This window comes from Procambarus clarkii, chromosome 46 (assembly GCF_040958095.1).
Source record: "Procambarus clarkii isolate CNS0578487 chromosome 46, FALCON_Pclarkii_2.0, whole genome shotgun sequence".
NCBI lineage: Eukaryota > Metazoa > Arthropoda > Malacostraca > Decapoda > Cambaridae > Procambarus > Procambarus clarkii.
This window is the reverse complement of record NC_091195.1, coordinates 34,251,556-34,263,895: the sequence shown is the minus strand read 5'-3', so window position 1 is coordinate 34,263,895 and position 12,340 is coordinate 34,251,556.

The following is a 12,340-nucleotide window of genomic DNA, read 5'->3' as shown; positions in this document are numbered from 1 at the left end:
ACTGCTTTTACCGACAGGAGAAGGGGCGAGGGCGTGCCTCTGGCGCCTTAAAACCAGCTGCTCCGGGTAGATGGGACTCGATAGCCTGGGAAGGCAGCCCATCTAGGGGGAAGGAAAACCCTGATTTTAAACCTCCGCTGCCTTGCGGCCATACCCTTGTTTTTGGGAAGGCTTCAGGAGTCAACCTCGAGGAAAAATCCGGAGTTGGAGCCCCTAAGGCAGTTCGTTGTTGACGTCGACCTCGTTCTGGCAGCTCCTGCGACGTTGCTGGAACCATGCGTATTGGCATTTGCCTCTCTATTGGATAATTTCAGCAACGTGGAGAGGGGGGACCTGCTGCATGGGTAACAGCTTCTCCTCCATATCTACCTACCCAGGCTTTGCGCCCTGGAGAGGACACTCCAGCTTCGCCTCACAGCGTCGAACCAACACGGGAAGCGACAGTCTACCGGTTTTAAGTCTTCTGCTCGATTGGCGAAGAGTGTGACGCCAGGGGTTGCTTCCGACGGTGGGAGGGGTCATCGCGCCCCACTGGGCAGCTACCGCCCGCCTCAAGCTGGGCAAACCCCAGCCAATAAGGTGTTGCCTCGCCACGGTCCGTTAACCTCACTGGGTGCGTGGGGTTTAGGGTGAAAACTGACAAGCGGCCCGACAACTTTGCACCAAGCAATACCAAACCAAAGAAGAAAATATCAACTGCCCTAAAGCTGGGCACATGGAACGTCAGGACACTGACACCAGGTTTCTCTGACGACCTGCAAGAAATCAATGACGCCCGAAAATCAGCAATCATCGATAGGGAGCTGAGCAAGCTGCAGATGGATATTGTTGCTCTCCAAGAGACCAGGCTCCCGGGATCAGGATCTGTGAGAGAGAGGACCTTCTCTTTCTTCTGGCAAGGAAAACCTCCAGATGAGACCAGAGAACATGGTGTGGGATTTGCCGTCAGGAATGCACTGTTGGGACATATTATGCCACCGATGGGGGAAACCGAACGAATTCTGTCTCTGCAACTGTACTCCCAAACAGGACCAGTCAATGTAATTAGTGCATATGCACCAACCCTGACTTCTCCAGAAGAGGCAAAGGAAAAATTCTACGATGACCTCAACAGAGTCATAGCGAGAATCCCTGTAAAGGAGCCACTGTTCATCCTCGGCGACTTCAACGCCAGAGTGGGTGCCGAGCACAACATTTGGCCCACTTGCCTGGGTCAATTCGGCATAGGAAGGATGAATGAGAACGGGCAACGTCTGCTAGAACTCTGCTGCCTTCATGGTCTTTGTGTCACCAACACGTTCTTCAGCACAAAGCCTCAACACCGAGTATCTTGGAGACACCCCAGATCCAAGCACTGGCACCAGCTTGACCTGATTCTTACCAGGCGTGCAAGTCTACCCAGCGTCAAGATTACGCGTAGCTACCAGAGTGCTGTCTGTGACACCGACCACTCCCTGGTATGTAGCAGGGTCAAGATGCAACCAAAGAAGATTCATCACTCGAAAAAGGCGGGCAGACCTCGCATCGACACCACCAAGACCCGCAACCAGGACAAGGTGGAAGATTTTGCACACGTGCTCGAGGAAGCTCTCCCTGGCCCAGCTGGGGTCACTGCCTGTAAAAGATGGGAGCACTTCAGAGACGCTGTGTTCAACGCTGCCATTTCCACCTTTGGCAAGAAGACCAGCAGGTCGGCAGACTGGTTCGAGGCTCACTCGGAAGAGATGACACCTGTAATCGAAGAGAAGAGAAACGCCTTGGCAGCCTACAAAGCCTGCCCAAGTCAGCGCAACTTACAGATCCTTCGGGCCGTCCGCTGCAAAGTGCAGCAGAGCGCCAGGCGATGTGCCAACAACTATTGGCTCCAGCTCTGCTCCCAGATACAGACTGCAGCGGATACAGGCAATGTAAGGGGAATGTATGACGGCATCAAGCAGGCCCTCGGCCCAATCCAGAGGAAGACCGCTCCTCTGAAATCTGCCACTGGCGAGGTGATTCAGGACCAGACACTGCAGCTGAAGCGCTGGGTCGAGCACTACTCTGAGCTATACGCCAGGGACAATGTGGTCACCGAAGATGCCCTGAGCGCCATTGAGTGTCTGCCTGTGTTAATGGAGCTCGACAGTGAACCGACCCTGGAAGAACTCAGCGATGCCCTGGACTCCCTTGCTTCTGGTAAAGCTCCTGGCAAAGATGGCATTCCTGCTGAGACCTTGAAGTGCTGCAGAGATAGCCTGCTCATGGAGCTGCACGAAATTCTCTGCCTCTGCTGGGAAGAAGGAGAGGTGCCACAGGACATGAGGGATGCCAACATCGTCACACTGTATAAGAATAAAGGTGACAGGGGCGACTGCAACAACTACCGTGGAATCTCCCTCCTCAGTATTGTCGGAAAGCTGTTTGCTCGAGTCGCATTGAAGAGGCTCCAAGTACTTGCAGAGAGAGTTTATCCAGAATCACAATGTGGATTCAGAGCTGGCAGGTCCACCATCGACATGGTTTTTTCCCTCAGACAACTGCAGGAGAAATGCAGGGAACAGAAGCAGCCACTCTTTGTAGCCTTCATAGATCTGACGAAGGCCTTCGACCTCGTCAGCAGGGATGGCCTGTTCAAGATCCTCCCCAAGATCGGATGCCCACCCAGGCTCCTCAGCATCATCAGATCTTTCCATGAGAACATGAGAGGCACCGTGGTCTTTGATGGCCTAACATCAGACGCCTTTGACATCCGAAGTGGAGTAAAGCAGGGCTGCGTACTGGCTCCAACCCTATTCGGGATTTTCTTCGCAGTTATGCTGCGGCACGCCTTCGGATCTGTCACGGAAGGCATTTACCTCCGGACCAGGTCGGATGGAAGGCTCTTTAACCTCGCCAGGCTGAGAGCCAAGACAAAGGTTCGGCTGAGGTGTCTGCGCGACTTCCTCTTTGCCGACGACGCAGCAGTCACTGCCCACTCAGCTGAAGACCTCCAACGGCTCATAACCCGCTTCAGCGAGGCCTCTCAGTCTTTCGGACTCACCATCAGTCTGAAGAAAACACAAGTCATGGGACAAGGAGTGGACTCCCCACCTGACATCGGCATCTCTGATTCCAAACTGGAAGTTGTTCACGACTTCGTGTACCTGGGCTCCACAATCTCTGACTCCCTCTCTCTTGATACGGAGCTAAACAAACGCATCGGTAAGGCATCTACTACCATGTCCAAACTGACAAAGAGAGTGTGGGCCAACAATAGGCTAACTGAGTATACTAAGATCCAGGTTTACAGATCCTGTGTCCTGAGCACTCTCCTTTATGGCAGTGAGTCTTGGACACTCCGCGCCCGTCAGGAAAGACGGCTGAATGCCTACCACATGCGCTGCCTTAGACACATCTTGGACATCACCTGGCAGGACAAGGTGACAAACAACAACGTCTTGGGGAGAGCAAGAATCACCAGCATGTACACAATGCTGAAACAGAGGCGAATGCGCTGGCTCGGGCACGTTGTGCGAATGGGCGACGACAGGATCCCCAAGGATCTCCTGTATGGAGAGCTGAGGCAGGGAAAGCGTCCAGTAGGCAAGCCCCAGCTACGGTACAAAGACATTTGCAAAAGGGACCTGAAAGCCATGGACGTCGATCTTGCTATATGGGAGACACTGGCTACAGACCGTTCAGCCTGGAGGCAGTCTGTTCAACGAGGTCTCTCCAAGTTCGAGGAGTCACTTGCCAAGGAATCGGAGGCAAAGAGACAGAGAAGGAAAGCCGGTAACTAGGAAGACAGACCAGAATCGGACTTCGTTTGTGCTCGGTGTGGGATGGACTGCCACTCTCGGATTGGCCTCATCAGTCACACCAGACGCTGCACCAGGATTGACAACTAGGGCGCAACTCCATAGTCTCCCGAGACTGAAGGATGCCTACTACTACTACTATATATATATATATATATATATATATATATATATATATATATATATATATATATATATATATATATATATTATTAAATATGACCGAAAGAGTAAGATTAATAATTCTAACACGAATTTTCTCAATCTTTCGTACATTACGCTTCACTGTTGGAGGTAAATCAAAAATCAATTCTCCAAAATTCATTTTTATTTCTAGTCTGACGCGACACGGGCGCGTTTCGTAAAACTTATTACATTTTCAAAGACTTTAGTTCACAAATACACAACTGAATAGAACTTACGTATCTCCGATTTTATATCTACATTTGAGTGAGGTGGATGGGGTGATGTGGCATTAACACAAGACAGAACAAAGTGTGGTATTAATAGGGTATTAATTTCATCAACACAAGACAGAACAAGAGTATTAATAGGGTATTAATTTCATCAACACAAGACAGAACACAAAGCAATGGATATTGAATAGAAGTGTTTGTAGAAAGCCTATTGGTCCATATTTCTTGATGCTTCTATATTGGAGCGGAGTCTTGAGGTGGGTAGAATATAGTTGTGCAATAATTGGCTGTTGATTGCTGGTGTTGACTTCTTGATGTGTAGTGCCTCGCAAACGTCAAGCTGCCTGCTATCGCTGTATCTATCGATGATTTCTGTGTTGTTTACCAGGATTTCTCTGGCGATGGTTTGGTTGTGGGAAGAGATTATATGTTCCTTAATGGAGCCCTGTTGCTTATGCATCGTTAAACGCCTAGAAAGAGATGTTGTTGTCTTGCCTATATACTGGTTTTTTTGGAGCTTACAGTCCCCAAGTGGGCATTTGAAGGCATAGACGATGTTAGTCTCTTTTAAAGCGTTCTGTTTTGTGTCTGGAGAGTTTCTCATGAGTAGGCTGGCCGTTTTTCTCGTTTTATAGTAAATCGTCAGTTGTATCCTCTGATTTTTGTCTGTAGGGATAACGTTTCTATTAACAATATCTTTCAGGACCCTTTCCTCCGTTTTATGAGCTGTGGAAAAGAAGTTCCTGTAAAATAGTCTAATAGGGGGTATAGGTGTTGTGTTAGTTGTCTCTTCAGAGGTTGCATGGCTTTTCACTTTCCTTCTTATGATGTCTTCGACGAAACCATTGGAGAAGCCGTTATTGACTAGGACCTGCCTTACCCTACAGAGTTCTTCGTCGACTTGCTTCCATTCTGAGCTGTGGCTGAGAGCACGGTCGACATATGCATTAACAACACTCCTCTTGTACCTGTCTGGGCAGTCGCTGTTGGCATTTAGGCACATTCCTATGTTTGTTTCCTTAGTGTAGACTGCAGTGTGGAAACCTCCGCCCTTTTCCATGACTGTTACATCTAGAAAGGGCAGCTTCCCATCCTTTTCCATCTCGTAAGTGAAACGCAGCACGGAACTCTGCTCAAATGCCTCCTTCAGCTCCTGCAGATGTCTGACATCAGGTACCTGTGTAAAAATGTCGTCAACATACCTGCAGTATATGGCCGGTTTCAAGTTCATGTCGACTAAGACTTTTTGCTCGATGGTACCCATGTAGAAGTTTGCAAACAGGACACCTAGGGGAGAACCCATGGCGACCCCATCTACTTGCTTATACATGTGCCCATCCGGGCTCAAGAAGGGTGCCTCTTTAGTACAAGCTTGGAGTAGTTTCCTCAGAATATTTTCTGGTATGTCAAGAGGAGTACAGGCTGGATCACGATACCCTCTGTCGGCTATCATTCCGATTGTCTCGTCCACAGGTACGTTGGTAAACAGCGATTCTACGTCCAACGAGGCTCTTATCCCTGTGGCCCGTGTGCCCCGCAGTAAGTCAACAAATTCCTTTGGAGACTTCAGGCTGAAGGCGCAAGGAACATAAGGAGTCAGCAGGCCGTTGAGTCGCTTTGCCAGTCTGTACGTGGGTGTGGGTATCTGGCTAATGATTGGCCGAAGTGGGTTTCCAGGCTTGTGCGTCTTGACATTTCCATACGCATATCCAGGTTTATATTCCCCAATGATCTTTGGCAGGTGGAGTCCGGATTTCTTGGCGTTCACAGTTTCGATCAGTTTGTTGACCTTTGCTTTTAATTCGGCTGTAGTGTCCTTCGTTACCCTTTGGAACTTAGTTTGGTCAGAGAGTATGATGTTCATTTTCGCCAGATATTCGTCTTTTTTAAGAATGACATATATTGGCGACTTGTCACCTCTCCTGACAACTATCTCCTTGTTCTCACGAAGGCTTTTAGCTGCCGCTTTAAGCTCGGGGGACAGTATGGTGCTTCTGTAGTTGCCTCGATTCTTTCCTCCTTCTGCAATAAGTTTTGCTTGTAAGGTATCTTTGGTAGTGACCTTCTTTTGTGTCTCGAGGTCGAATATGTCGTCCAACAGAATTTCCAACTCTACTTTCCGGGCCATCTCACTCGGTCTGGACATAACATGACAGTTTATGCCCAGATTTAGGAGAGTGACTTGGTCCTCAGTGAGGTTAATTCCTGCAAGGTTCAGGAAGCCATCTCTTGGTCGTGGAATTGCCATAGGTCCTCCATATAATGTTGTTAGTTTCTTGATAATCCTTGTTTCAGTGCTGAGGTGATGTTGGTCTGTGAGGATGTCGAGGTGTTGTTCAATGCGGGTACGGATACTATCGTCGATGTTGCTATTTCTCCACTCGTTTGTAGCATGAAGTAGTTGCGTTTTGTTGTCTTTGATTTCATTCTCTGCCTTGTATATCTGATCACGAATCAGGTCCTGGCGATATTTTATCGTGAAGGCTTGATTCCTTGCTGCTGGGTCGTGCGCTTTAATATTAGTATATTTTGGTAGCAGTCTTTCCTGTACACATATATTATTAAATATGACCGAAAAAGTAAGATTAATAATTCTAACACGAATTTTCTCAATCTTTCGTACATTACGCTTCACTGTTGGAGGTAAATCAAAAATCAATTCTCCAAAATTCATTTTTATTTCTAGTCTGACGCGACACGTGCGCGTTTCGTAAAACTTATTACATTTTCAAAGACTTTTGTTCACAAATACACAAGACATCATAAGAAGGAAAGTGAAAAGCCATGCAACCTCTGAAGAGACAACTAACACAACACCTATACCCCCTATTAGACTATTTTACAGGAACTTCTTTTCCACAGCTCATAAAACGGAGGAAAGGGTCCTGAAAGATATTGTTAATAGAAACGTTATCCCTACAGACAAAAATCAGAGGATACAACTGACGATTTACTATAAAACGAGAAAAACGGCCAGCCTACTCATGAGAAACTCTCCAGACACAAAACAGAACGCTTTAAAAGAGACTAACGTCGTCTATGCCTTCAAAAGCCCACTTGGGGACTGTAAGTTCCAAAAAACCCAGTATATAGGCAAGACAACAACATCTCTTTCTAGGCGTTTAACGATGCATAAGCAACAGGGCTCCATTAAGGAACATATAATCTCTTCCCACAACCAAACCATCGCCAGAGAAATCCTAGTAAACAACACAGAAATCATCGATAGATACAGCGATAGCAGGCGGCTTGACGTTTGCGAGGCACTACACATCAAGAAGTCAACACCAGCAATCAACAGCCAATTATTGCACAACTATATTCTACCCACCTCAAGACTCCGCTCCAATATAGAAGCATCAAGAAATATGGACCAATAGGCTTTCTACAAACACTTCTATTCAATATCCATTGCTTCGTGTTCTGTCTTGTGTTGATGAAATTAATACCCTATTAATACTCTTGTTCTGTCTTGTGTTAATGCCACATCACCCCATCCACCTCACTCAAATGTAGATATAAAATCGGAGATACGTAAGTTCTATTCAGTTGTGTATTTGTGAACTAAAGTCTTTGAAAATGTAATAAGTTTTACGAAACGCGCCCGTGTCGCGTCAGACTAGAAATAAAAATGAATTTTGGAGAATTGATTTTTGATTTACCTCCAACAGTGAAGCGTAATGTACGAAAGATTGAGAAAATTCGTGTTTGAATTATTAATCTTACTTTTTCGGTCATATTTAATAATATATGTGTACAGGAAAGACTGCTACCAAAATATACTAATATATATAAATATATATATATATATATATATATATATATATATATATATATATATATATATATATATATATATATATATATATATATATATATATATCAATATATATATATATATATATATATATATATATATATATATATATATATATATATATATATATATATATATATATATATATATATACATATATATACATATATATATATATATATATATATATATATATATATATATATATATATATATATATATATATATATATAGATATAGATATGTCTCATTGAATATGACCACATATTCTGTATTTACTAACTTCTGATTTAGGGCTTCTATCCCTCTAACTATTTTCTTAGCATCAGGGCTTAGCTGAAAGAGGAGTTCTCCAAAACTCAATTTCGTAATTTCAAGGTGAAGAAAAGAAGTGAATTAATGTAGAATGTATTACACTTATTTATACAATTTGCACAACGTTTCGAACCTCCATGGTTCATTCTCAAGTGAAAAGAATTTTCAGGACTGGTTGATTTTTTACCCGCACTGGGTCAGGTGATAAGACAAAAAAGGTAAAAACATGGGGGGGATACATAAGGGATAAATGGGGGTGAAACATAAGAATAGAGGTAACTGCAGAAGGCCTATTGGCCCATACGAGGCAGCTCCTATCTACATACAAAGATTAATCAGGTGTAATTTTCCTGTTATATTGAACAGTGTCTTCTGTGTTGGCATTGTTATGTTCTGGTCTTGTCCTTACTCTCATGGTGGGTAGAGTAACTGAACTAGAAGAAGGAAGCCCTCCAATCCCTTACAGAGCAAGCTGAGCATCTGTTAAACAAATGGACCTAGTACGACATCCCCATCCAACTCAAGCAAACCATCAACATGTGAACTATTCAACCTGAAACAACAACATAAAACTCGTGTAGAAACGAAGACACTCCGTAAGTTAACAGCCCTAAACGGTGGACAGTTAAAGATCCCTCGTCCTGAAGATGGCTACATTAACCTGACTTCTTATGATCTTACCCAGGACCAACGAGACCTCTTAAATCTTGGTCTAAATTGTCAATTCATATCTAAACCAAAGATGCATCAAAAACGCCTGGAAATCGAAATGCTTCTGGACGACATCCATAAGCTAGAAGACAACAAAAAAGTCATCACCACTGACACACTTCATGCTGAACTACTTGCAGAAGCAGGGAAAAAACGAGGAACATATTCATCTACAATCTTAACCCCACTACTCAAAGAAGCAGCAAAACAACTAAAAAATCTGCAAGACGTAACAATAAGAAAAGCCGACAAGACAGCAGCATATGTATTGATTCCTACCCAAGAATACATGAACAAAAATTAGCAACATCCTTAGTGATGACACCAAATTTCAACGAATCACGAGGAACCCTGTGGAAGATCTTAAACGGAAAGTAAACAAAACAATTACAGCAATCAACGCAAAGAAAGGTAGTGTGCATTTCAATAAACTTCAAGGCGACTATGGCTTAGGATATGCCTATGGCAATGTTAAGACACACAAAAAAGGTAACCCACTACGCCCTATAATCAGCCAAATACCAACTCCAACCTATCACCTAGCTAAAAGACTCAATGAACTCCTAACTCCATACACTCCAAGTAACTATAGTCTACAATCATCAGCAGACTTCATAGAATTAATCAAATCTACTCAGTCCGGTGGAATTATTGCTTCCCTGGAGGTCGAATACCTATTTACCAACGTCCCAGTCGACACAACCATAGGAATGATACTGGACAGAGTATACAGAGACGAGAGCACCCCCAAATTAGACATACCTGAGCCACACTTGAAGAGTCTTCTCGAAGCATGTACAAAGGAAGCCCCTTTCATCAGTCCACAAGGAGACATGTATTTACAAATAGACGGAGTAGCAATATGATCCCCCTAAGGAGTTTTATTTGCTAATTTTTATATGGGAACCATCGAAGACAGAGTCTTCAGTAGCAGACAAAAACCAACTGTATATTGCCGTTATGCAGATGACATATTCGTAATAGTAAAAGACTCAGATGAACTAATTGATCTAAAAAGCCATGTAGAGAGAGAGTCAGTACTCCGATTTACACATGAAAATAGTGAAAATAACAGTCTGCCATTCTTGGATGTACTAATAACAAAAACAGGAACCTCTTTAAGCACCAACGTATATACCAAGCCCACCAACATAGGATTATGCCTGAACGGTAGAAGTGAGTGCCCCCAAAGATACAAAGCCAGTGTTCTCAATGCTTATATTCGTCGAGCGCTTACCCACTGCTCTGAATGGAGCAACGTGAGTAGAGAGTTTGAAAGAGTAACTCAGGTATTGGTGAACAACGAATATAGCAACGCGGAAATAAACGCTGCTATAAGAAGACACTTGGACCGATGGTATAATCCCGAACCTAGAACAGAAACCACAATACCTCCATAAAATTATATTACAAATCAACCATGCACAGTGAACATATAAAAGAGGAAAGAATAATGAAAGAAATAATCCGTAAAGGAGTAAAAAGCATTACTCCTAACCAAAACATAAACCTGATAATATTCTACAAAACCAAGAAGACCTCCGAACTCCTTATAAAAAACAGCCCGAAGCCAACAGAGAACCTTCTACAGCAGTCAAGAGTTGTATACATGTACACTTGCCCTCACGAAGGATGTAATCTTCAATCTAAGTACATAGGTATGACGTCGACCAAGCTGACGAGGCGTTTGACATGCCATCTTCAATCCGGTGTCCCCAGGAATCACATGAGACAAGCACATGACATCACCCTAACAAGAGAAATGTTGAACAAAAATACCTGTATAATAGACAAAACCCAAGATGCAAGAAGATTACAAATTCTTGAAGCAATTCACATAAGAATCGAACAACCTACCATGAACACCCAAATCACGGAACTATTTACTCTACCCACCATGAGAGTAAGGACAAGACCAGAACATAACGATGCCAACACAGAAGACACTGTTCAACATTCTATAGTAATTCACTTCTTTTCTTCACCTTGAAATTACGAAAATGAGTTTTGGAGAACTCCTCTTTCAGCTAAGCCCTGATGCTAAGAAAATAGTTAGAGGGATAGAAGCCCTAAATCAGAAAATAGTAAATACAGAATATGCGGTCATTTTCAAAGAGACATGTTTAAAAGAAAACCTGCTGCCAGTATACACCAATAAATATATATATATATATATATATATATATATATATATATATATATATATATATATATATATATATATATATATATATATATATTATATATATATATATATATATATATATATATATATATATATATATATATATATATATATATGCAATTGACGATCACAAAACACTGATCATTTTATGCGGAAAATCCACAGAGAAATATGAAATGAGGTGAACGTTTCGGCTTTGTTAAAGCCTTTGTCAACACCAGACTGACTAAGGAGAAGGGAGAAGGGGGGAAGATATATAGGCCGACACCTGACTAACCCATCCCAAGGGTTGGTCAGGTGTAATTAACCAAAAACAGGTAAAGCTAAGCTTAGAATGGTCAAAGATTATTAAGCGGTCAGAGAATAAGGATGAAAGATTAAAGAAAAGCCTCATGAACACACAATATATGAATATACAATTATAATGACACATTTTAAGCCTCTCTATCAGAGTTGTTTCTTATACAACTCTGATAGAGAGGCTTAAAATGTCTCATTATAATTGTATATTCATATATTGTGTGTTCATGAGGCTTTTCTTTAATCTGTCTTGTGTTGATGAAATTAATACCCTATTAATGCCACCTCACCCCATCCACCTCACTCAAATGTAGATATAAACATAATCGGAGATGCGTAAGTTCTATTCAGTTGTGTATTTGTAAACTAAAGTCTTTGAAAATGTAATAAGTTTTACGAAACGCGCTCGTGTCGCATCAGATTAGAAATAAAAATGAATTTTGGAGAATTGATTTTTGAATTACCTACAACAGTGAAAAGAAATGTACGAACGATTGAGAAAATTCGAATTAGAATTATTAATCTTACTTTTTCGGTCATATTTAATAATATATGTCTACAGGAAAGACTGCTACCAAAATATACTAATATTAAAGCGCACGACCCAGCAGCAAGGAATCAAGCCTTCACGATAAAATATCGCCAGGATCTGATTCGTGATCAGATATACAAGGCAGAGAATGAAATCAAAGACAACAAAACGCAACTACTTCATGCTACAAACGAGTGGAGAAATAGCAACATCGACGAAAGTATCCGTTCCCGCATTGAACAACACCTCGACATCCTCACAGACCGACATCACCTCAGCACTGAAACA